This window comes from Globicephala melas, chromosome 4, assembly GCF_963455315.2.
Source record: "Globicephala melas chromosome 4, mGloMel1.2, whole genome shotgun sequence".
NCBI lineage: Eukaryota > Metazoa > Chordata > Mammalia > Artiodactyla > Delphinidae > Globicephala > Globicephala melas.
The window spans coordinates 79,263,057-79,289,469 of record NC_083317.1 but is presented as its reverse complement, the minus strand read 5'-3'; the positions used below and the strand labels follow the sequence as shown (position 1 = coordinate 79,289,469).

The window sequence follows — 26,413 nt, the reverse complement described above, 5'->3', positions numbered from 1 at the left end:
GGCTGTGAAGCAGGGGAGTCTGGCACGCCAGCACCTGGGCTCTTCACCACTGTGTCCACTCTCTCTCAAGGGATGTGTGATTTATGTATATGGCTTCTGCCCTTCGCGCAGGTGACTCTGGCTCCACATATGAACCATGAGGCTTTTTATAATTACAGATGCCTCTTAGACTCTGACTCAATGGGTCTAGAGTAGGTATGCACAGAGTAGCCGAGGCAATAAAATATGAACAAGAAGGAAAAATATAATAAAAATTTTTTAATGTAAAAATGATGAATTGGGAGATTGGGATTGACATGTATACGTTGATGTGTATAAAATGGATGACTAATAAGAACCTGCTGTATAAAAAATAAATAAAATCAAATTCAAAACTTCAAAAAAAGTTTTTTTAATGTAATAAAAATATAATAGATGAGATATAAGAAAAGTACTATGGATGTTCAGAAAAGGGGAGATATTTCTGGCTGGAGAGGTGGAAATCTAGGAAGACTTTATGGAGAAAGAAAACTTTGGTTTCAACTTGGGCAGTTGAGATGATATATGGACATATTAAGTGATCACCTCTGGTTGAATGAAGAGAATGTCCCCATCTCTGTTGATGCAGCAAGGCTGACGACTGGACTCTGCCCTGTGTTGACCACAGCAGGCCTCTCTTGGCATTTCTTAACTACAACACGCTTGAAAGTCAACTCAACAATCGTTGATAGGAATTCTAAGAGACAATATGGCACACATATATGTGGAAACCACTCATAAACTGTAAAACTGGAAATAAACGTGAGTTGTCTGTGTTATGGTAGATTATGTGTTACGTATCATCCACAGTTTACAAGGTATAACTATGTACCTAATGGATTACCAATAAAATTCCCATGGAATGAATTCAAAGTTGGACACTTAATTGGATCTCGAGATTTACATTGGGAAGAAAGTTGTACTTGCCTGACTCAGAATTAGTGTGCAAGAAAGCTTAATGGTTGATGCTTTGTCATGACGATGGACCCTTTTCAGAGGCTGGCATTGCTGAGTCATGGGGGCTCGTGCACTGGTGGCAAGGAGAAATGTTAATTGGGGACCACTGTGGCTGCAGAAGGCGTGTCTCCACTTGAGAAGGCAAACAGTGAGAGAGGAAGCCTTTGGCTTTAGGTTACTCTAAAAAGAAAAAAAAATAATACTATAGCAGAGACTAGATGATGTGAGAATCAAGAAAGAATCAGGCTGCATATTCTTGTAAATACTAAGCATTTATTATTAATAGTTATAGCACTTTGACACTGTAATATTTGGAACACAACAACTGAAGTCCCTAAAAGCCAAACTTGGCTTGATCATCATTTTTAGGATTACAGAAGGCTAGATTTGGAAGGGGCCTTAGAGAGCTCTGAATCCAAACTCATTTCTTCTAATTTTAGAGCAAACAGTTCCTCTGGAGCCCAGGAAGCAAGTTGCCCAAGGCAGGATAGTAAGTTGTTCTAAATACAGAAAGATACAACATGTTCTTTTTGGTGTTTTTTAAAAAGAAACACAAGTATTTCCTTGGTTTTTCTATTTGTCAAGCCTAAAAAGCTATTGTTACTAAAACCACTCAGTTGCTATATTAACCAAATTCAAAGCAATGCTACACAGCTGGTAAAAAGAAAAGATTGTGGGGTATTTCCACAATCTTTTGCACCTGCCTCAACTCCTAGGACAAATGATGACTCATTCACTTAACAACACCTATTGGTGTTTACTGTAATCAAGGTATTTTCAAAACTCCAAAAGGGCTTGAAGAGCTCATAGTATAGCAAAGGCATTAGACTATTACTACTAATACTACTATTACTATTAATAACATAATAATATGAGATATAAAGTGTAAAAGACCTGAAGAAACATACAGGGAGTTGAAGGAGGGTTAGAATACCAATGGTTCTAACTATCAGGGAGGTTTTTGTAGGGAAGGTGTCACCTGAACCAGCTTTGAAAGACTATAGGATTTGTCCCCTCAGATATTTTTGGTAGGCTGGGAGAGGTAGATTTCCCAGTTAGTAAAGACAGTGGAGTGACAAAGCATAAGGTAGTTTTGTTAGAACAGAGAGCAGGAAGGGGAACAGTGAGAAAATGCTGGACAGGAAGGCTTAGGGGAAATATCCCATATAAGTTATGATTTGCTTCCTGGCTTAAGTATTCTCACCATGCCAGAAAACATTTATTTTTTAAATTTATTTTTATAATCTGTAATAATCAGCTCATTCAAGAACACCTGAAAAATATAGAGATTTAAAAAGAAATAACTTTTATTATGTAATAATTTGCTTTATTTCCTTCCGGTATTTTTTATTTTTATTTTTATTTTTGCGGTACGCGGGCCTCTCACTGTTGTGGCCTCTCCCATTGCGGAGCACAGGCTCCGGACGCACAGGCTCAGCGGCCATGACTCACGGGCCCAGCCGCTCCGCTGGCATGTGGGATCTTCCCAGACCGGGGCACAAACCCGCGTCCCCTGCATTGGCAGGCGGACTCTCAACCACTGAGCCACCAGGGAAGCCCTCTTCCGGTATTTTTTTAAACAGACATTAACTGTTTTGATTTTTTTTAAACATTGTTTTAATCACACTTAATTGTTTTTCTCAATAATTAAGCGATAGGTCCTGAAAGAGAAATTTCTTGTGTCCAATGACAGTATTAGTCTCAGAAGAGATAAAATGCCACAATGAAAGCCATGAAAGGGAAACTTCGATCCAGACGCTACTGCAAGAGGGCACCAATGCTTCCTGTTGTTGCAGATGCTTCGTCCCACCTGTTTAGTCATGGGTGATCTTGACCGTGGTCCTCAGGGACCTTCTGATGAGGTGGGGGCTCTGTTGACAGTTCACAGAGCAGTTTGCCAATCATTTAAACCATCACTTCACCATTCCCGAGTTCATAACTTCGGTTCCATTCTTGGTCTGTAGGGTTCGTCTTAAACCAGTGTTTCTCAGGCAGTAACAGGCATAGGAACTGCCTGAGGATCCGGGTAAAATGCAGATTCTAATTCAGTAGGTCCGGAGGGCTGGAGACTCCGCATTTCTAACAAGCTCCTAGATGGTGCTGGTACTGCTGGTCCACAGACCATACTTTCAGAAGCGAGACCTTGGAGTATTTTCTTTTTCACACCTAAGATGTCTTTCTGTTGCTTTCACACAAGTAAAACATGTTCATTTGGTCAAAACCTTTCTCCCCCAAATGATATAAATCTTATTTTATTTACTTTTGACATTGTATTATGGCCCAAAAAGCTGAGGCTAAAGTGATTTTTTTGATTAATTAATTAACGTATTACTTATTTTTGGCTGCATTGGGTCTTCAATGCTGGGCGTGGGCTTTCTCTAGTTGTGGCAAGCGGGGGCTACTCTTTGTTGCGGTGCGCGGGCTTCACATTGTGGTGGCTTCTCTTGTGGAGCACAGGCTCTAGGTGCGTGGGATTCAGTAGTTGTGGCTCATGGGCTCTAGGCATGAGGGCTCAGGTAGCTGTGGCGCATGGGCTTAGTTGTTCCGCCGCATGTGGGATCTTCCCGGACCAGGGCTTGAACCCGTGTCCCCTGCATCGGCAGGCGGATTCTTAACCACTGCGTCACCAGGGAAGTCCTGAGGCTAAAGTGATTTTTATTCCTTGCTAGGTAAACTCCTTTTGCCACCCAGACGTTTACGGGATTTGTTGTTGTCGTTTTGCTTTACTCCGTGTTACAAACATTCCACCCTGATGTGTGTGCGTGTGAATCTCGTCTTTGGTTTTGCCTTGAATGCAGTGTGGCGCCTGTGACTTGCACACCCAGGTAACCTCCGCAGCTTGGGAAAGTTTCCTCTACTGATGCCCTAGTCAGTGTTTCTGACCAGTGACTGTTTCCGAGCCAGGTCCTGTTTTCTTCCTAAGGACTTACTTCCAATAATTTTCAGGTTGGATCTCTGGCCCCTGATTTACATAGATGATTTTCTCTTTCTACTTTGATCTCTTTAGGCTTTTTTCCATAATCTAGGAGAGATTCTTAAGTTTATCCTCTATGTCATTGGCTAGATTTTTCTGGGTGATTTCTGCTCTTGGTTCTTGCCCCCAAAGTGGATATTAATTCTGCTATTGGCACTTTTTAAATTTCCTAAGTATTTGTCCATTTCCCATTTCAGTTATTCTGTTGTCTTTTCATATTGGAGTCTCTCTTTATTACTTATGTCCTTGTTGCAAAAGGCATTGCCTTTAACTTTTTAGAGAATACCAAAAACTTCTTTCTCATTTTCTTCTGGTTCCTTGGGCAAATCAAAGGTTGTTCTCCCTGTGTTTTTCCAGGATAATATTCTCTTTTCCCTTCTTCTATAGGGTCATGGACATCTGTCACTCTTTTTGTGTCTCAGCATCTGAATCTCTTCCTTCCTCCTTCCTACATTTGGAGACTCTCCCATTTTGTGGAGCAAAGCTTGTTTTCCATATAGAAACTGAAAATGCTGGAAACTCTATTTCTCCATCTCCCTTACCATCAGGGCACACGGGATAGGCTCTGCCAATTAGATGTCTCTGGTCTAGGCACTAATATGAGTGGATCAAGAAAGCAGAGCAGAACTGGCCAACCCCAGTTTCCAGATGCAGCATAGCGGCAGTTCTAGAGGCAGCACCTAGGGTCGGGTACAAGCACTAATGTCCACAGCCAGCTGTGGCATTTAGGAGTGTCACCATGGGAGCAATTAAATAGCTTATTATATAGTCTTTGAATCTGCTCTTTAGTCTCAAAGCTATGGAAGCTCCTCGACATCAGTTTAATAAATTAATTTTGTTTATATTGTCAGAGACTAATTCACAACTAATTTACAACTAAGAACCCTGCATGATACGATCAATATCTTTTAAACAGACCCCATGGTGGTCTTACTTTCTGGTTACCGTTTCTTAAATGAGTGGTCATCTGCTTTTATAACACAGGAAATCCTTGACTCCACTCTATCCACCTGGGTCAGGGTCGAACCCATTCTCAGAGGAGATCTGGATGTCATAGTCCATTTCTGGCCCAGTTCCTGGTGTCTTCAGGTTTTCATTCTGTGCAGGTCTGTTGGTTGGGGCTGGGATTTCCTAGCTCTGAGAAAGTAGAAATAGAGGTCTGATGGGGGAAGGGGTAGCTACCTAGGGCTCTGTCGGGTACAGATCTTGCCCAGAGGATCAGTTTCCTCACCTATTAAAGTGGAGGATGGGATTTGGTGATTTCTAAAGGCTACATACCTGTATATGCACGCAAGGCTGACCCACAAGTGATGAGGCAGGCTAAGAGGGACCAGAGACAGGAACCAAGCTAAACGGTGCTGGGTCAGGGAGAGCTTCCGGCATTACACTCACTCTCTAGAAGGACAAACTAAGTATGAAAGCTTGTCATCTCATAATCAAACTGTAAGCAGGGGATTAGCAACAGGATCAGATAAACTGCCCAGGATTCTCGATTCTCTTTATTCTTTACCCTAACGAATGCTACTCTCCTTTTGATTAAGTGTGGAATATGCAATGGGAAATATTGCAATTTAGACACTTTTTGAACTGTAATCATTAGTCAATATAAAACAGAAGGAAACAAAATCAAATCTGTTTCTTCTACCTCTGCCATGGTGATCAAGCACAATCCTCTAACTGTAATCAGAGGTAGGACTAAAACGTCAAAGCCATGTGCTTTAAAGAATTTAATTGGAGACTCAGCCATCATCCCAATGCACAACCACTTTTTTTCTCTTTAAAGAAAAGGAGGATTTAAGCATCAGTTAAGTCATCCTCCATTTAAGAGCCTGATGCCCTAGAAAGTCTTCTTATCTACATTCTATTCAGGGAAATCAAGGCTCAATATATATTGCATTTGGGTCAAACTGTGGTTTAGTAGTTCTATTGTTATCAATAAGTTGACAAATTAAGGGTCAAATAGACCATGAGAGAACACTGGAGGCTAACTTTGAGAACAATGTTGAAAAGGTTCAGTGGGGATAGGAAAAGCAGTGCTAGGAATCATAGAAACCAATACCAATCGTTTCATACATTTGCATGGTGTTTACAGTCTGCAATGTGCTTTCACATTCATTATTCATTATTAGCAGAGTTGGGACTAGAACCCAAGTCTCTTGACTCCTTGCCTGGGCATCTTCCCCTGGGCTCAGTTATATGGTTGAGTGCTTCATCTGTGCATGGTACAGGGGGCCTAAAAAATGTGACCTGTCCTATTTGGAATTTGCAAGTACCACCAGAAAACATTCACACTGCTTATCTTTCTGCTAAGGAAATCTTGAAGGGTTCTTGTTCTTTTCCTGTCTATTAAGCCGTATGTGTGAGCAAAGAGAAAACTTATAATAAAAAACCTGCAGAAAGGAAGCTGTGTCTTATTGCCAGAGCCTTCTCAGTGCCCTGCAGGTACCTGAGGCTCAGGTTACACAGCTGCAGCCATCTGGGTGATCTGGAACTAGAGGGGATCAGGATCTAAAGGTGAGATATTAAGGTAGTGGGGTAATCTATGAGTCAACCTGACAAATGAAATATCATGTGCCTGACTGGGAATTTCTAAGGTTCAAATGGAAGGTGAAAACACCAAGCCCCCTTGGTTTAAAAAAATCGTTTTAGGATGCAAATGTGAATTGCTGACCTACTATTCTAGGTGTATATTTATTTTTATTCTTTTTGTTTCTTTGGTAGGATTGTGCTAATATTGTGTACTCAACGTGCCTTTGAATTTTCCTGGTGACCATTCAGTGGAGCCCCATCTAATGTTAGTGTTAGTGATTGAAATGAAAGCACATAGTGAAAATTTTTGCTTGAAATTATCCTTGAAAAATACTTAGGAAGGTGCCCTGTTGGTGCCCAACCCAGCCTGTTTTTCCTCCAGCTTTGGAATTAATTGCTGTTTATTGGTTGAGCCCCAGAAGCAGTAGCTGGCTTTTAACTGAGGACCATGCTGAATAAAAAATGGGTACCATTAAACAACAAAATCATAGAGGTGGGAGAGTTGACAATGAAAGATGGGCAGAGACTGGGAGACCTAGTGTGGGAGGGCAGGTTCATATCTTGCACCTCCTGCTCACAAGAACCCTGGTGGTAAGGACCACCAGTGGCATTTCCATGGTTACCTCTCTCCTCTCTCTGCTCTCATGCTGAATTTGTGGATGCGACATGCATCAATGATGGGACTACACTGTAATGAGAACCTGACCTCACACAAGGGGACAAGTGGGAGAGAACTGTTTAGGGCAGAATCTGCTAGACTTGACAACTCATTGAAGAGAGGAGTTGGGGGGAGAGAGATGTCAGGAATGATTCAGGGTTGTGACTGGGATGGTTGGAAGTAGGGAGGTATAATGTAGGGAGGACTCAGGAAGTTGAATTTAGAGCCATGTTGAGTTTGAGGGTTCTCAAGTAAAGGTTGGATAACCTATAGAGAATACTAGTTTGAGTCTGCAACTCAAGAGTGAGAAATAAAAATATGAAAATTGTCTATAATTGGGAGCTTCTACTTAAAATTAAATTTATTCTGCAAGGTAGGAGAAACCTAGTCTCATTCAATTCGAGGTCTATTCCACCCTTTCTCTGGGAATGCACTAACACAGAATGTCTTAAGCTAACTGGTTGAGTGAAGGACTAATGGTTAGAAATATGGGTAAAAATCTCATTAAATATTTCAAAATAATATCTCACTACAAACCACCTGCTAAGGATTCCCGAGAAGATTCAATTGTCAAAAGAGGGACTGCAACTTTCCAAATATTTGTTGGGTTTTTTTTTGTCTTAAAAAATGAGCGCTATATTGTCTTTGTCTTATTCCAGACACATAGGAAAAGTTAAAATAATATAAGCTTATTGTAAGAAAATTTTGGTAAGCAAAAAGAAGGAATCATCTTACCATTTAACGATAATCACTTTGAAAACCTAAGTTCATATCCTTTCAGATTCCTCTTTATATGCCTATCCTTCTTTTTTCCACTTTAAAACATTGTATACTCAAGATAAATGAAAATACATGACCACACAGAGAGTTTTACATGATACATTCATAGCAGTGTCATTCATAATAGCTCCAAAGTTGAACTAATCCAAATATTCAACAACTGATAATGAATAAAGAGAATATGGTATATCCATCCAATAGGTTAGTATTAGGCCATAAAAAAGAACAGAAACCATTAATACATGCTACAGCATGGGTGAACCTCGAAAACATTATGCTAAGTGAAAGAAGCCAGATGCAAAACCACACAATTTATGATTCCATTTACATGAAATGTCCAGAATATGCAAATCTATAGAGACAGAAAGTAGATTAGTGGTTGCCTGAGGCTGCAGGCAGAAGTGGGGAATGACTGTAAATGGGTGCAAGGTTTCTTGGGGGGCTGATGAAACTGTTCTACTATTAGAGTGCAGTGATGGTTATACAATTCCATAAAGTTACGTAAAATCATCGTATGCTTAAAATGAATGATTTTATGGTATATAAATTATACCGCAATTAAGCTGTCAAAATATATGTCATGGACCTCTTTTCATTCACCTAAAACTGTAGCTGGAAATATAAATCTAATCAAATCCCTACTGTTGGGCAGAGATTCTCTCTCCTGCCCTGATATCTGCTGTGATTCCCTAAGAGTGGGTGAGGCCGTGTATCACAGCCACGAATGAGGCAAACTGCATCCTAAAGCATACCCCCAGATACGCACATCATCAAGAACGAGCAGACCCTCTTCAGAAGTCACACCGCTCTACACAGCTTCCTAAAGGAAGCAGAGAGGCCACCAAGACCGAGGCTGCAGACATCAAACCTCTGGACATTAGTTTCTACCTCTTGCTGTTTTGTGAGGACAAAGATGTGTGCTCCATGTTTGTGTTCCTTCAACAGGCCCTGGGGGGTGTCTCCGGGCTCATCGTAGCCTGCTCCAACACTATCAAAAGAGGCTCCTGGCTGACGTAGCAGGTCCAGTCCATCCAGGGGTCCACTGGGAGATCTCAGCTGAGCTATATCACCTACTCCTTCCCTTGGAGTTGCTATCCTGTTTTATCTTTGTTTTAACATGTAGAACTGGCATTGTGTCTATTTTCTCAACACTATTCCTAGGTCTAGTACAGTTAGCAAGTGCATATTATATACTTGTTAAAATAAAAAGGTGGCGTAACTTGTCTCCCTTTGTGTTTGAGTCTCTGTGAAACTTTTCATTGGTAGTGGACCCAAGAGGGATTAAAGCTCCATCCATCAACATTTCTACTACCACAGACTGGCCCCCTGTCAGACTAGACTGACTGACCTTTGAAGTTTCACTGGCTTCCAGGTGTGGTCACAGCTCTCCTATGTTCTGGGCTTACCTGAGGTCAAAAGTCAGCAGACTTGTGCAAGGGTGAGTTGGGATGGGCCAGACTGCATTCAGATAAGCTGTTCCTGCGATCTGATAAAATGCAAACAATGATTACAGCCTCTGGCTGAAAACTGGGCTGCAAAGCTGGGTAAAATTGTGCAGAAATTCATGGGCAGATACAAACTATCATTAGTCTACATTGGCTTGATTTCTCAAAACCAATAAAGAAAGTAGCTTGCGATACCATTTTCCCCTCAAGAAAAATCCAAGTCTTTTCTCCCTCTCAAAACAGGGAGAAAATATTCATTTAGGAAGTCTGATAATCTATTCCTTTTTTACACGGAGATAATTTTTTCCCATTGTACAATGAGATGTGAAGAATAGAGAGTAAACAGACCTTTTGTAATAGACTTCATTATCTTTAATACTGCATTTAATAAAAGCCTACCACTATTGTTTACCAAGTTTTCATCTCTTTACAAAACGCTGATGCTTATCTGATCTGGTCAGAGGTCTTGTTTGCATCACAGGCTGGTACAATAGTCTTGAGAAGAGAATTAAGCTCAGCTATAGAGCAGGACACATCAAATATTTAAACTGTCACTTGTGCTTAATTCTTCCTGGAAAAAGTTAACCTTGAGTATTTTTTTAAAGAATTTATTTGATATAAAGTTGAAAAGCAACCATTGCTTTAATTCTATGTCTACTCCCAGAGCAGAACTATATCCTTAGATAATTTGTAAAATTGATATATGCTAAATGTGACAAGACCTAGTGAAACGGGAGGGAAGGGGGCAGGGCACAACTTTGGAAAGAATGACATAGCTCGAGGACATAAGCTGATTTGAACAAAATGGGTCCAAGATGTAGGACAAGTCGATTTCCATTAGATCTTGAGCCTCAGTATAAGCTCACTGTAACACATCAGCAAGCTAAATGACACACCCACAGGCTCCATGACAGTCCCAAGACTGACCATAAGGATCAAGAAGTGGGTGGTGCGGGGCTTCCCTGGTTGCGCAGTGGTTAAGAATCCACCTGCCAATGCAGAGGACATGGGTTCAAGCCCTGGTCCAGGAAGATCCCACATGCCGTGGAGCAACTAAGCCCGTGCGCCACAACTACTGAGCCTGCGCTCTAGAGCCCATGTGCCACAACTACTGAGCCTGCGAGCCACAACTGCTGAAGCCTGTGAGCCTGGAGCCCGTGCTCCGCAAGAGAAGCCACTGCAATGAGAAGCCCACGCACCACAACGAAGAGTAGCCCCCGTCTGCCGCAACTAGAGAAAGCCCAACCCAGCCAAAAATAAAAAAATAAATAAATTAATTAATAAAAAAAAGTGGGTGGTGGCCCAATTCCTGGAAATCCCCACCCCTTCCTGAAATGGCTGGAATACTTCTCCCACTCATTAGCCTATGAAATTACCCACCCCTGTAAAAACTGACAACCCCATACCCTGGTGCTTTTCTCACCTTCTGAGATGGCCCACACTCTGTCTGTAGAGTGTTTCTCTCTAAATAAATCAATTTGTTACCTATCACTTTGTCTCTCACTGAATTCTTTCTGTGATGAGACATCAAGAACCTGAGCTTCACTAAATCCTGAAACCAGGTGTGTGATCTCATTTGGAAGACTGTGGGTTTCAGCTGGGTTTGAGTCCCAGCCTTGTGGGTTCAAGCCCCAATCTGAGGTGCACGGTTTCTCTAGAATCTCGCACACAGGGCACATTGTAACAAACAACAAATATTAAATCCTCCCCCTCTCCCTCATCCCTCCTGGTACCTGCCCAGAGTCATGGTCTAAGATAACATGACCAGTCTTCCAGAGAGACGATAACAACTGTGTTGCTTCTCTAGCCAAGATGAAGGATTCTTGCATTCACTCCCTCACTGGATAACATTGGATCGTTAAGTCCCAGGTGTTGCCAATGGCTGCTGGGGAGGAGAAATGAAGGAGATATGGAGCCCACCGTGAAGAGCTGTATGTTTGACAGGAGCAGATCAAACACACTTCGGAAAAATTACAGTGCAATGGGACAATCCAGTGCGTGCCTTGTTCAGAAGATAGAGAAATTATTTTCACATCAGTAGAGGATGCTGGCAAGACAGGTAAAATCTGCATTCATGGAGGTGGGTCTGGGAAAGTATTTTGAGAAGAGGGAACTAGATGAGAAAAAGTCCTGAGGCAGGAAGTGAAGGAAGCTGTGTGTGTGTGTGTGTGTGTGTGTGTGTGTGTGTGTGTGTGTGTGGTGATGGTGGAGGGTTGGAGGTACAGTCTACAGTTGGAAAAAGCTGATCATGGAACCAGGGAGGGGCAGCTGAGGAGTTTGGACTTAATGTGGTTGATATCATGGAACCTTTACAAGTTCAGAGTATAATGCGGCATGCTATGCTCTGGGAAGATGAATTTGGTCAACAGGCTGAAAGTAGCCTCAAATTGAAGAGAGTGTTGGAGAGCATAAAGTCTGAGAACCTAACCGTGTGGATGAAGAAACCGAGGCCAAAGAGGAAGTGACTTGCCATGAGGTTACAGAGCAGTTTTAGGACAAGCAAAGGACTACAAACCTTCCTCTCCTTTGCCTCCCCATGCCCATCCTGCTTCTGTTTCCAAGTGGCCAGGCTCTGTTGATTCTTCCTCTTCCTTCCCATTGGTCTGCTTACATCCAGTCTTCATCTCTTGAGGAAGTTATCTGATTTTATTTAAATGCCCAGGCCTTTTACCTTCTGCATCTTCCTCTTCCTTTGACCAGGAACAAGAAGGAAAAAAACAGAACACAACAGTTGAATGCCTACATTGACAACGGCAGGCACTTTGTCAGAGACTCAGAGACAAATTGCACTCTCAGCCCAGTAGCTGAGAAAGACAAGGTGACCAGTGACATCATGCAGAGTCGCAGGGACTGAGGGTAAGCACAGTGCTCCCATCACTCTGTAGGGGCAATGCATCCACTGGAGGTGGCGGGAGGGGCAAAAAGGCCTCTCAGAGGACGTGATATTTAAGGCGAGTCTGAAGAAGCTAGGTAAGGGTTGCCAGGTGTACGGAGAAGAAAGAGAGTGCCCGGGAGAAAGAAGAACCCGTATAAAGGCAGAGAAGCAGGGTCAGTTAAGGTGTTTGAGAAACCACCAGACCTCCAATTGGCTGGAGGGTTCAGAACTGGCAGACACGAGGCTGAAGAGCTATGCAAACTACACTGAGGAGTTTGGCCTGATGGGTTTCAGGCTGGGGAGAGGCCACATAGGGTTGGTATTTACCTTCCATCTTCAGTGTCCCTGTTCTTATTATTTCTCCAGTAGCCTCTTCATATCTTTTCCTCTTGGTCAGCCATAGGCAGAGTATGAGTTCTGCACATTGGAATGTTCAATGTGAGACCAGATGGCCACTCAGCAGTGGGCAAGGGAAGAGTCAGGCTGCCTGGGCTCAGTGGGGCGTCTCAGTTTAACCGGGTACTAGCTCTGTGTTAAGAGCAGGCTACTTAACCTCCTTGGGCTAGAGAAAATAATAATGCCAACCTCAGAAGGGTTTTCTGAGGTTTAAGTGAAATGCAGATGAAAAATCCTTAGAATATTGCTGGGCATATATGAGGACAGAGAAAGGACTGACAAGAGCTACACAAAGGCCTTGGGGAACGGGATTGTCATGGATGCAAGCAAATGGTGGGAACACAGCCTAGTGTTGTTCAGTCTTTGGTGTCATCACTGGCAATCCTCCAGTCACATGCCCTCCGCCCCACCTGAAATGCCCTGCTTCTTTTAGTCTCTGAATTGGTAAACCTGTATTTCTCTAGCATTGAGTCTGCAGATTTACACAGCCTTCCCTTCTTTCCCAAGTCCCTGCACGCAGCAGGTTTTAATAGGCTTGTTGAGAAAAGTGTGAATACAAAAGAAACCAGATCAGCAAATGAGGAGGCTTTTGATTTGGGTTTGCGCTGATGACAACACTGCATGCGGTTCGCCCAAGCATCCAATTTATGACTTTGCCTCTTACACTCCTGGTGAGTGCCTCCTGAGCAGAAATGATCTTTTGTGATTAACTTTATATAATGCTTGTGCTAACTCTAGGCCCACCTGAGCAATTCATAAATATTTCAGGAGGAGAGACATAGGATCTTCCCCAACACACTCATACAACAGTTTTAACATAATTAGGAGCATTTCTGGATCTAACACTGCACTCTTTTTTTCTAAATTTTTTTTTAAAGGAATTTTGCCTTTTTTTAAAAAAAAATTATTTATTTATTTATGGCTGTGTTGGCTCTTCGTTTCTGTGCGAGGGCTTTCTCTAGTTGCAGCAAGTGGGGGCCACTCCTCACCGCGGTGCGCGGGCCTCTCACTATCGCGGCCTCTCTTGTTGCGGAGTACAGGCTCCAGATGCGCAGGCTCAGTAATTGTGGCTCACGGGGCTAGTTGCTCCGCGGCATGTGGGATCTTCCCAGACCAGGGCTCGAACCTGTATCCCCTGCATTGGCAGACAGATTCTCAACCACTGCGCCACCAGGGAAGCCCTAACACCGCACTCTTACAATGTGCATAATGAAGGAAATGAATGCTAATTATACGTTATTAAATCTTATTAGAACCCTATTATTCTTTATGAGTGGGTTACTGGGGAAGAAAAAAAAAAGCAGCACTGGTCAAGTCCCATTATGTCCAATGGGGAATGGGTGAATCTATTCTTAGTTGGTGTGATACCAGGAGTTTTTCATGTTAAACAATAGCACTCAGAATGTGGGTTTGCTGAAATGTTGAGAAAAGAGTAAGTGAATTGTGGTGTAACAGAAGGATCTTTTTAAAGCCCCAGAATAAAATCTCTTTAAGAGCTCACGTTTCCTATTTCAAACTACATTAGTTGCAAAGACAAAAATATTTCATTATTGCATGGAATAGGTACCCTTGGCCTTACCTCTACTACTATCTTCATATTTTTTGTATGAGTAGATGAGAAACTGATAGCAAGAGAGATGGAGTAATTTGGACCCAAGAATGTCTGGATTCAAAGACTTTGCACTAAGAAGATGCTCGATAAATGGTGAGTGCAGAACTGTGTTTCTCCGTTTAATTCTTGGTCAAAAAGAATCCCACCAAATCCCCAAAGAACCAAGTTTTGGAGGTTTCATGAATTAGTAACTCACGGTGTACTCTCAACATTCATTAACAGAAATTAGGAGGTCAGGGCCTCCTTGTTGGGTGGAAAAATCACGGGATTAGTCAGGTGACCTGGCGGGGGGAGGTGGGTTCAGGTGCTTGCTCTGTTGCTTATTTTGTGCTGGGTAAGTCATTTAACCTGACTTTTTACCTCAGATGTAAACGATGGACTATAATTTGTCCTAACAAGATCTAATAAACCAGTGAGAAAGTGCTTTTATGATGTGCTGAGGTGAGGACATCAGTAGGATTAGAAATACAAGGAAACAGTCTCCAGCCTTGGAGTGTCTTCCAGGCAATGTCAGCTGAACATTTTAACCCCCTGACACAGTTATTGGTGGGTCCCCTGGTTGCTCACATATACAACCGTCTGAGGAAAAAAAGTCCCACTCAAACCTTCCAAGAACAGGCTTGCCTTTCACCCAGTTCGCAGATTTTTTTTGAAGCTGTAAGCACAGAATAAGCTTTCTGGGCTTCCGGCAGGGCTGTGAAGTGAACTCCAGGGTTTCGTTTATTTGAGCACCGGATAGAGGGAGTTGCCTTGAAGCAACTGATAGGCATGGCTATCCAGGGCTCACTGGCAATTAGAACATTCCAGGAACTGACTCCCTCCGGGGCCCAGGGAAGCTCTGAATCTCTTCCCAGGGTATCCTCGCTGTCCGCTGACATCTAGCCTGGTTCACTGCTCCGCAGGAAGGAGGGAGTCAGGGCTCTGCCTGGAGACAGGAACACAGCTGGGAGGCCGAGCATCCGGGTCCCGCGCCTGGATCTGTGGCGGGCATGACCTTGCAGGAGTCATTTCTCTTCCGAGAGCTCCAGTTTTCCCATGTGTGAAGTGGACGGGTTGGAAGTTGGTCTGGGCCAGCTCTGAACCTCGCTGGGAATCCGGGGCGGGGCTCACGAGGAAGATCTCTGAAGGGGATTCCACGGCAGGATCTCGTCTGCTCAGATTCAGCCCCCTAATCTGGTGCCCTAACAGTGGACGCAGGTTCCCCCATTTTTTCGGCAGCCCCTCGCCTCGGCCGCTTCCTCCTTCTACGTCTCCTTCCTCTTCCTCCAGTGCAGGCAAAACCTCCACAGCTCCCTTTCCCTTCCTCCTTTGCAGTCTCCCCACATCCCCGCGTCTTCCCTTCCTCCCAGGAAATCAACTGTCGTCAGCGCGCCCACCTTGGGGCAAGGCCACGGCCCGCGGCGGGCGCCCCCTCCCCCGGCGGCGAGCGCAGCGCGGCGCGGCGGCCCCGCGGGCACCCGCCTTCCCATACCTTACATGGACAAATGCGTGCAGGCAAAGTCAGGAATTCAGGCCCCTGACGTCAGCCTCCAGCTCTCAGGGCACCGCACGGGAGACCGAGGGGAGGGGGTGGGGACGGTGGGGAGGAAGGAGGGGGAAAGGCACCAACCAGCAGCCGCTCCAGCCCTGCCGAAGTTTCACTTTTTGTCTGTGGGTTCGCTCCCGGGCCCCGTGCGAGCTTTCCTGGGATAAGTAGCTTTAGCGAGCGGGGGAGAGCCAGGCGCTGCAAGGTAAGGGCTGGCTGCGCGGCCGGGGGCGCGGGGCGCGGTGCGGGGCGCGGGGCCGGGCCTGGGGACAATGGGAGGGGGAGTGCCTGGGCACCTCCTCCTTCTCCGCTGCCTCCGCCTCCAGCCGCCGCCGCCGCCGCCGCCGCTGCCCCGGCCGCCTCCTCCCCGAGGTATCTGTTGCAAATCCTCCTTCCTTCCCCCCACTCTCCGCCCGCGGGCGCCTCGGGAACCCCCAGCCCTCCCCGAGCGCGAGCGCCTCCGGGGTGGCAGGAGCGCGGGGCGCCGAGCGCGCGCCCGGGCCGGGCCGGGCCGCAGGGCCCGCGGTGCGGAAGTGTCGGCCGCAGCGTAATCATGGGGTGCACGCGTGGGGGAGGGGGACCCCGTGTTTTTTGGGAAGCGTCGACCGGGGGCTGGGCGCGGGTGGAGGCCTTCCCTGCGCGCCCCCTGCCCGGGCTTTTCAGGGCTCCCAGGGGGCGGGGCCACACCCAGCAGCTCCGAGCTTTCGCGGAATCACAGTTGTCACAGTGGAAGGGGCCTAGGAGCCCTCACATCAAGTTCCCCCATTTTCCAGTTGGGGCAACTGAGGCCCAGAGAGGAGGAGAGGCTCCCCAAAGTCGCTCACTAGAGGCTGAGCCATAATTAAAATAAATGGCTCCCGACTCCTAGTTCCTTTTCTCCAAGCAGTTTTCCAGCGCCCACTGTGAGACCGCGCCATGCCGGGTTGTTGGGTCAGATGCATTTAGGGCCCTTACTCTGCCCTCAGGGAGCGTACAGTCAAACCCGAGGAACCAGACGTGACCCAAGGTTGAAGGTGCTAAGTGCTGGGGAAAAGGCAAGGGTAAAATTTCAAGGGGCTCGGAGAAGAGTTTGGTTTCCTCGTCCCTCAGGAAGCATCAGAGGCTTTGGAAGGATGGGGGGTTTTCTGAAGCCAGCCAGGCTTCAAAATGTGGAGAGTGGGGATGGAGCTCTAACTGTTACTGTGCTGGGAGCACAGGGTTGGGAGGCATGGGTACAGGAGATGAGATAATCAGTGGAATTGGGCCTGAGGGGTGTCTTTGGGACTTTGAGGTGCTGGGGGGGCTGAAAGAGCTTTGTGGCTTCCCTTCCCTTCCCAGTGATCCAATGTCTGCTGGCCCTCAACACAAAATGCAAAAATGTAGGTTCACGTTTGAGCTGCTTTTCTAGGACCAGACTCGCTTAACCTTGTGTCCAATCCCGTCTCTCTTTCCACCTCCTCCCCCTTTTCTAATGCTTGCTTACCAATAAAACTCATTCTCACGAAGGTGTTACTGACTTGGCAATGGCTTTCCTCCCCCAGCACAAGAGCATTTTAAGAAAGCCTTTAAGTGGAAGGAGAGAAAGCAGCTAACACTCTCCTCTCCCCTGCATCCTCACCCTCCCTGCCCTTACGGATAGGGAAACATAAATAAAAGCCCAGAGAGGATGGGTGCCAGTTCTAAAGCCTACAGTGAATGATGGTAGCCGGTGGGAGGCCAGACCTTCCAGTAGGGTTCTCTGTACCCCATGACCAGCCTTCTTCCTTTCAGGGTCTCTGCCTGCACCAGGCTCAGTCAAAAGGAAGAATGTGTATTTTTTTTTTATCTCAGTATAAGAATACACTTTATTTTTATTTTTTTAATATACAGCAGGTTCTTATTAGTCATCCATTTTATACACATCAGTGTATACATGTCCATCCCAATTGCCCAATTCATCACATCACCACCTCCACCCCTCCGCGGCTTTCCCCCCTTGGTGTCCATACGTTTGTTCTCTACATCTGTCTCAATTTCTGCCCTGCAAACCGGTTCACCTGTACCATTTTTCTAGGTTCCACATATATGCGTTAATATACAGTATTTGTTTTTCTCTTTCTGACTTACTTCACTCTGTGTGACAGTCTCTAGGTGCAAGAACGTGTATCTTGCATTTAATTTTTGCAAGGCAGTCTCCCAACACCAACACCCAGGCCTACAGAGTCTAGAGTGTAGACTCTAGATGCGAGATAGGTAGCCGGGGTTAGCTGTCTGAATGGTAGGGGTGCACGCCTGGGGCCTTTGGGTCAGGCAGCTGCCCAGGGTCATGCTCCTTGTAAGCAGCGGGCAGGCCTAGAGCCGGCTTTGGGGATTGACAGAAGGAGGAGAAACAGCTGTGGAGCTGGTTACTATGATTGGGACAGACTGAGTAGGACCCTTCTTCGAGTGACATATGCCAGTGGACAGTCAGTTCCAGGCAGTGGGAGATGGGAAAGGAGGCTTCATTATGAAGGTCCTTAAAAATGCCAGGCATGGATATGACTTGATCATTTGAGGGTTCTGAGCAGGCTGGGACATGAGTGAGAGGAGAGGAACTGGCATTGGGAGGCCTTCTGCTGCCCATTCCAGTGAGAGAGGCCATAATCTGGCCTAAGAATATTATCGGTGTGGTGTTGCTCATTTACCCCACGTGTATTACTGAGTGTCTGTTATGTGCCATTGGCAAAGATGAGTATTTTACGGCAGGTTCCTTATTTTATTGAGGCATATATATTGTACATTGTATGTATTGAGGCATATAAAAAGTACACTTTTTCCCATTTTAATATCACTGAAATTGGGTTGTCTTATGATCACAGATGCGTCATAGTTGAGCAGCGCTTCGTTCTAAGTTGATAATGGTACGTCTTACCCTTGAGGGTTAAGAGTTGATAAAATTTGTTGATCATACCCTTTATGAATGTACGGTGCTTTGCACTTTATAAAAGTTTTCCATCAGATATTCCATTTGAGTCTCAAAAGTCCCCTGAGAATTGGGCCTGGTGATCCTGTCATCTCGACTTTACCTCTTGCCCAGGGTCACAGAGCTAATTAGAAATGTGCTCAAAATGACAGCCTAGAACTTTGCCTCTTGATGTTAATATTTGACTTTACCCTGCTGTGGAGCTAGCATGGGTTAATTAGGAAAGGGAAGGTCAAATTGAATTTGATTTCAGAACTATGGCTGAAGATGCTGGAATGATGGTGCGTTTTTTTTTTTTGGGAGGGGGGTTTGGCCAAGGGCAGAATGTAACTCATGAGGACTGGGAGGATCCCTTAGCCCAGAGATTTGCTGCATTAAATGGAAAATGGGCAGCGAGATAGAAGATGCCGGGTAACATAATAAAACCAGAGGACGGAGCACGCTGCTGTTTCTACACAGAACGAGAGGAGCAGTGGAGGAAGCACACAGGTTCTGGAGCCTCCCTTCTGTGAAGCGGGAGCTGGCTATCCCTGGGAGTGCAAAGATGAGGAGGACACGGTCCCTGTTCTTGGGGAGCACCTGTGTGTGTGTGTGTGTGGTGCTGTTTGAGGGCTATGTTTCTGCTGCACTGATGTCGTTCCACCTCAGGGAAGCTACCAGAGGGAGCAGTGTCTGACGAGAATCTTTAGGGTTATACAGGAATCGCCCAAGTGGAAGAACAACAGGTAAGGGCTGAACCTGTTAGGCATATGCAGACAAATGTAGGGAAGGAGCATGGTGGTTGAGGCTGGTTTTTGCATGGCCAGCATGAACAGGGTGGTGGGAAATGGGAAAAGGGAGGACTTTCATTCTTTGCTAAGTAGATTTAAATTTATCTTGTGGGCTCCAGAGGCCATTAAAGGCTTCTCTAGAGATTTGCACGAAAACAAGGCTGGGCAAGGGCTCTGGAAGCATCTGTGGGATTAGGTATTGGGATGCTAAGCCCAGGAAGAAGAGTAACATATTTAGTAAGTGGTTGAGTGGAGCTGAGACTTTGACCCTGGGCAGTAATTAGGAGTCCTAGCTCAGCGTCTGCATTGCTGGGTGGGGACTTTTCCTGGATAATGGCATTGGAAGGCAGCACCCAGCTGGAAGAAACCGAGGCGAGGAAAGGGGAGGTAAAGTTGTGATGCATGCAGGAAGCTTATCTGGGTGGAAATCCATGGGCTTGAAGGTGTGTGTGGAGCAGAGGTGGGGAAGGGAAGAAGGAATGGAATCGTGATGTGGGAGTCTGCTCTAGATGGCTTGGATGTGTGGAGAAAATGGCAGTGCCTTCTTAATGCGAGTCATAGAAATGGGGAAGGACACTGATGCATTGGTGAGGACCTCACCTCTCCTGACTTTCTACAAATAGGGTGGGTGGGTGGCCAGGGGGTTAATGGGATTCATGCTTGGAAGCAGGTAAACCACAAAATTGAGGCTAGAAAATGTTTATCTTTTGATCCTTCTTTCGTAATAATAATAACATAATTTAAAAAATTTGAGTACTTACCGTGTACTTATGTAATTCTCATACTGACTTATTAAAGTAGGTTTTATGATTATCAATCTCATTTTGCAGATGAGAAAATGAGTTTGGTTAAATAAGGTTACACAACTACTAAGTGAAATGGCGAGTTTAGAACCTTTCCGTGATCTTCACCGCTCTCTCTCTGCCACAGAAGGAAAAGTGGAAATTGTCGATGAAAATTAATCAGTCGATCTAAAAAAGAACTGGAAAATTTTATTCGATCCAAATTTGAGCATTATAACCCGGGAAGAGCATCTCAGAACACTCTGAGAACTGTTCCGCCTGTTAGAAGTCAAGGCATGGTTATATAAGCTTTTTGAGACAGAGGGCTGTACATCACGTGATGTATTGATATTATCAACAGTTTACTTAATGCAGATCTAAGCATCATCCTGGTGGGTCATGTGACCCCTGCAACATCAAGAAGGAATGTTATTAAGGCGTTGTCTGGTTGATGCTAGGAGCGTGTTGCTCTTGATGGTTGAGCAGGTATGCCTGCCCCTGGGGGAGGTCTGGTCGAATCGTAATGCAGACACTCGATGCGCAGTGCGGGGAGACAGGGGGCCAAAGGGCAGGGAAGCATTTTTATGTTTAAGTTTTCTTGCCTTGCCATGAAATATGAATTTTATTTCACAAAGTCACCCCTGTCTTTCAATGTTCTTCCTCAGAATTTAACTCAGTACCCATTCCTTGGGCCCCAGCAGGACCATAATCCAGGGTTTCCCTGGGCAAGCAGGCTTTTCACTTCCATACTGGTGCTGCTTCAGCCCGGTCTCTCTTGAGATGCTGCCATTCCCTCTACCCTTTGGGTGTCTTCGCTCTGCAAAGCTAACTGGAGAGGACAGAGCTTCTCTAGCAAACATCTGCTTCCTCCCCCCAACATTGCCTTCTCCCCAGTCTCTTGGAGTAATAAGGATTTGAGGTACCCCATAGAGAGGCAGTTGGGGAAACAGGATAACAAAGTAGGGGAGTGATGGAGGTCTTGATCTCAGTCATTGCCCTTGATCCATGGCTCCTGGGACAATGTTCTCCGGAGTCGAGCCAGATAGCTCCTGTTGGATCCCGGCCTTCCCTAGGTCACGCAGACCTCTTCCTCCAAGAAGGCGTTCAGGCTCAGGACTCTGAGGGATCAACTAAGGTTCTTTCTGTGACCTACCCACCTGAGGTGGGTTATTTGCATTTTGATAACTTACAGGTAAGATATTTTCAGGGGCGAGAAGACAGATCCTAGGAATGGCACCCAGCAAAGTAAATAAGACCTTGGCTTTCTCTTCTTTGAATACCTCTCATCTCTGGTACCTTGAAGATGTTTAGTAACTGCTTGTTTACTCATTTAGAATGAGTAACATTTACTGATACAGACAACCCAGCTAGTGCCATGAAGCCATTCCCAGACTCTTAGCCCCCTTATACCCCACTTATGTGTGTGATCACATGCATCTCTGTCTCTTGTGTTCAGTTCAGCACATCATTCGGGTCCTGAATGATTACCCCATGCCAGACAGAAATGCTGGAAACTGATCTTACAAAGACAGCTAAGGCTCTGTCTTCAAGGATCTTCATTCCAGCCTAGGAGACAGACTGAAATAGAACATGGGAAGGCCCTACTAGAGTGATGAACAAAGAAATAATGGGAGCCGTGAGAAATGGCTGACTGACTACCTGGAAGAACAGGAAAAAACGCTCATGGAGAAGAAGACATTGGGTTGGGTTTTGAAGGGTGAGTAGGGGTTATTATGGTGGACAGAGCTTTCTGGGCAGAGAGACCTTGATATACAGGCACAGGCCTGAGGCCTAAGAGTGTTTGGGGGGTGTGTTTGGAGATCACTGAGAAAGATGGGACTGGCCAGGGAGGATTAGAGGGTAAAGGGCTGGCAGCTTGAGCTAAGAATGATGGCAGCGGTGGTGGTGGGTAGGGAACAGGAGGGCTTTTGTTACTTTTTGAGTAAAGGAGGGTGTCGTTGGGTCTGTGTTTCAGAGAACTCTGGTGGCAGAGTGATAGCAGTTCTGGGCCAGAGGCGGGGACACCGCTTAGGAGGCTGCTGCAATGTTCCAGGTCAGGAAACACCGGCCTGCATCAGGTCAGCAGAGTAGAGAGGGAAAAAGTTGTTTACTGTTAGAATCTTATCAGGCAGCTTAGTTCCTATTCTTGTCCTTCCAATTATTTGCCAGCTTATCAGCCTTGACTGGAAAAAGTATGTTATCGGCACCAAAGCTTGTAGGCAGTGGAAGCAACAGGCTGGCAGCGAGTTCATGCCTTAGAATTGTGGGCTGGGGCCTTGGTGGCCAGAGCGACCTGACTCCTCCTTTTGCTGGTGAGGAAACTGAGGCCCCAGGGAAGTGCTCAGTCACACCCTTGTCCCCTGAGCTGGAGTTGGGTGTGGCCCTTACTCCCTTTCCTGCTCAGTTTCAAGGGTGTTTTTCATTCTCTCTCTGCTGAGCCTGGCTGGACACATTCCTTCCCCACCCCACCCCCAGGGGCTTTGCTTGGGAGAATTTGGGAGGGACTATAACTTGGAGATCGTTGTTACTGGGCTTGAACCTTGTTCTTTGCACTTTGAAAACAAAGTGATTAAGAAGGTTCATTTTCAGTCTGAGAGTGCTTTGGGGGTTTCTTTTTCTGCTATTTATTCCTGTCGCTTGTTTGCCGGAACCAAGCTTCTGCACGATAACTTTAAGGTTCTTTGCCTGTGGCGGCCCCCACCCTCATTCCCCTTTTATTTTTACTTATTTTTGCTTTCCTACAAGTTTTCAGGCTGCCAGCATTAGATCCCTTACCGGGTAGATCCTGCTGTTTTTTCTTTCCATCTTAAACCTGCCCATCACAGCCCATCTCATAGAACCCATTAGCGTTTCGTAGCCTTTGTAGCACTTTTTATGTGGCGAATGCATTTTACGGTTGTTTTTTATTACTTAGCTCACAATTGCCATCCAAGAGATGGGTGGGCAGGATCAATCTTGTAAAAGTTCAGGGGTGAAGGAACTTCCCCTGTGGTGCTTAAGTGGTACAGTGAGAATCAGACTCTCAGCTCTAAAGCTCCTGTCTTGTTCCTTCCTTCACTTCTGCTGGTGAGCAGGAGATAATTGATGTGAAAGTCTTTAGCAAGCCCTATACACAGGTGAGAAACTGTTATTATTTCATGGTGTGGTAATTGGTAGCATTAGCTGCCCGTCTGTGACTTTGGAAGGCACCTGAGAATCTGGTTGGAGACCCCAGAGCCCTGAGGATACGGGCTTCAGATGCTATCATTTCAGCAGTACCATCACCAACTTGGTTTTTGGTGTAAGAAAACAAAGACCTGTGTTTGAGTCACACATTAGCCCTGTGATCTTAAGCAAGTTCCAGAACATTCCTGAGCCTCACTCACCTTCGATTTTAGATCATGTGATCTATCCCTATGCATCTGTGAGAACCAGACAGTGCTTTAAACATGGCCGTAGAGTGTGTAATGTGGCCGTGCAGTGGGTACACGGGGCTAATCCTTGGTGCCCAGCAAGGTGTCTAGCCCACAGGAATGGCACCTTGTCCTTCTAGAGGAGATTGTGGGATTTAGACCCAGGCAGCTCCAAGTTCAAGTCTTAGCCGTGCGACTTAAGGGAGGGTGCTCCCTGAGGTGGTCACGGCCGATCTGGTGTACTTACTTACTCATTTTTAGACTTCTTATTCATGAGGGCATCACTGTTGACAACAGTCACTTTGCGAAGTGGGGCGAGTACCACAGACGTTCACAGGCATTTCCAGGCTATGCAGAGGGATGGTTTGTCACCAGTGAATGGCTGTCCAGTGTTTCTTCTTCTCCGTTGTGATCCTCCAACTCTCTCTTGGTTTTTTAATTTTTTAAATTTATTTTTATTTGAGAAAAATCGGCTGACATCTTTATTGCTTTGGGGAAGGGGGTCACCCAGGAGCTCTTGGTGGGCAGGTCTGCTTCCTCTTCACCGTCACAGGCTTCTGGCAGCGCAGGATGGCGCTGGCTCTCCAGGGGTCGGCCAGGCGCCAATCTGTGCGGTGCTTGTTCTTTTGGATCACGTGCCGGATGCTGCTGCGTGTGGCCCGGGCGTTCTTGTTGATGGTGGTCCGCACATAGGTGGCCGGCTTTCGCGGGCCGCATCACCGCTTCATCGCTACCATGACCCCTTTGCTATCCGCCGGCTGCACACCCACAGTCTTGCGGTGAATGGGCCCGTTGTGGCGGAAGGAGTTGCGGGCCTTTAGGTTACTGGGTTTGGTGCTGTACGTCTCCTTGTTCCTCTTGATCAAGAAGGTGGAGCAGTTCCGGACGACCAGCCATTGCAGGCGCGCGGACATGGCGGCAGCTCCTCTGGTTGCGGAGGCTGGAAAGAGGCAGGCGGGGGGCGGGGCCTCTCTGGGGTTTGGTTTGCGCTGTGTTTGCGCTCTGCTTCTAGTGCAGTCCTTGCTTCTTTCCCGGCCTCCCATCGAAGCCCCCAGTAGTTCCCATGGAAAGCTGGTGCTGAGGGGTGGTTCCAGGCCTTCCTCAGAAACTTGTATGGGAACCTTTCACGGGGCAGGTAAGCAAGAGGGTCAGGACAGGGCAGAGGTGTTTCATTGTCCTTCAAGAAGGGTGCTTTGGCCTCATTCCATCCCCACAGTGCCCACAGTGGGCACTTTTTCCGCTGCAGCCGTGGTCGGCATTCCTTAGTCACTCAGGCCATCAACCAGCAGCTTCGGAGAAGATGGCCGTGGGCGTGTGTAGTGCGAATTCCTTGGCATTTTCAGGAGACCGCTTTTTGGGCGTTAAGGGAATCCTGTCTTTAATGTTAGTGTCGATTTCCTTGTCTGTAAAAATGGCTGTAGCAACAGTACTTGATGCAGAGGTAGAGGGACCATACTTGCTGGTTTTGCCAGGACAGCCCTGGTTTATGCCTGTGTTCTGGTGTAGTATATACAGCGTCCCCTTCCACTCTCAGAGGTATTCTGATTGGAGGTCACCCTACTTGTTAGTACTGAGTGAGGTTGTGTAAGTCAGGGGTCCCCAATCCCCAGGCCATGGACCGGTACTGGTCAGCCGCCTCTTAGGAACCGGGTCCACAGCGGGAGGTGAGCGGTGGGCCAGGGAGTGAAGATTCATCTGCTGCCCCGCATCGCTCACCTTACCGCCTGAACCAACACGGCCCCCCCCGCCCCGGTCCGTGTAAAAAATGTCTTCCAGGAAACCAGTCCCTGGTGCCAAAAAGGTTGGGGACCGCTGGTATAAGTAATATGTATAAGACCAGGACTAAAGTCAAACGTCAACAAATGTCTACTGTTTTTGTCAGAGGAGATGCTAGGTGCTCAAGAAATGTTTGTTCAGTGAACTGCTTTTATAAAGGTAAAGTTTGAGGATGTTTGAAGGGAATGTCTAGCTTGTAGGCAGTTAGACTTTATTAGGTTGATAAAAATGTGTTAGTACCTGTTTAGAATATAAAAAAAACGCCAGGAGAGTGGTACGGATGGAGGGTTTATTGAGTTCTCTGGAACGTGTGTGGAAGCTTATTGGAAGGGCTGGGCCTTGGATTAAACATGGAAGGACAGGAAGGCTTAGTCCAGAATGTGATGGGGCAGCTAAATTGCTCTGGCTACTTATAGTTAAGAAATAAGATTGAACCTCTGTCCATGTGTGTATTTTATATATTTATTTCTGGCCACACCACACGTGGGATCTTCGTTCCCCGACCAGGGATTGAACCTGGGCCCTCTGCAGTGGAAGCGCAGAGTCCTAACTACTGGACCACCGGGGAAGTCCTCACGTGTGTAATTTAGCTGGGTTTTTAAATCTATTATTTTCTAGCCGATGGCCCATCTTAATAAAGATCTTTAACTGTAACTGTGGCAGCTTAATGTGGTACCAAGTTCTGTGCCAAGAGGTCACCAGAGTAACTTATTCTTCTAATGAGTTTCCAACGAATATGGTTCTTGTTTAGTTTCCAGGAAGAAAAAAAAAAAAAACCAGAAATTAAAAAAACTTAATTGGCACCTAGAGCTTCTGTCTTGTTTGATATGAAAATGAATCATTTTCAGGAACTGGAGGAGGGAGTTGCTACCCAGAGGGCAGGGTGTGCCCTGACTTCATGGGAAAGGCAAATTCTGAAGTGACCTGGAGGGTAAGCGGCACCTTTTCTTAGAATGAGGTGAAAGGCAGGTCAGCTTTCCTGTGGTCTGGTTGTTTCCAAACTG

At 46.0% G+C, this 26,413-nt stretch overlaps 1 protein-coding gene, 1 long non-coding RNA gene, 1 other non-coding gene and 1 pseudogene across 6 annotated transcripts in view; 1 reads left to right on the top strand and 3 right to left on the bottom strand.

The window, feature by feature from the left end:
* Window positions 1-1,272: 1,272 nt before the first annotated feature.
* Window positions 1,273-16,104, bottom strand: LOC115855574 (uncharacterized). Of its 4 annotated transcripts, XR_009563735.1 has the most exons (4): window positions 15,854-16,104; window positions 11,877-12,051; window positions 5,228-11,246; window positions 1,273-5,086 (listed from the first exon to the last, which is right to left on the bottom strand). It is a non-coding gene; the product is annotated as an uncharacterized lncRNA (long non-coding RNA). The 4 variants fall into 4 exon arrangements; XR_009563733.1 differs by having other exon boundaries at window positions 1,273-11,246; XR_009563734.1 differs by having other exon boundaries at window positions 1,273-11,243.
* Window positions 15,879-26,413, top strand: part of LPP (LIM domain containing preferred translocation partner in lipoma) — a 681,585-nt gene continuing 671,050 nt past the window's right edge. The window contains exon 1 of the mRNA XM_030860949.3: window positions 15,879-15,974. The gene's annotated coding sequence lies outside the window, so the exon portion shown is untranslated. The remainder of the gene's footprint in view (window positions 15,975-26,413) is intronic.
* LOC115855558 (large ribosomal subunit protein eL28 pseudogene) lies at window positions 24,137-24,547 on the bottom strand (annotated as a pseudogene).
* Window positions 25,905-25,977, bottom strand: TRNAG-UCC (transfer RNA glycine (anticodon UCC)). Its single transcript has one exon. It is a non-coding gene; the product is annotated as a tRNA-Gly (tRNA).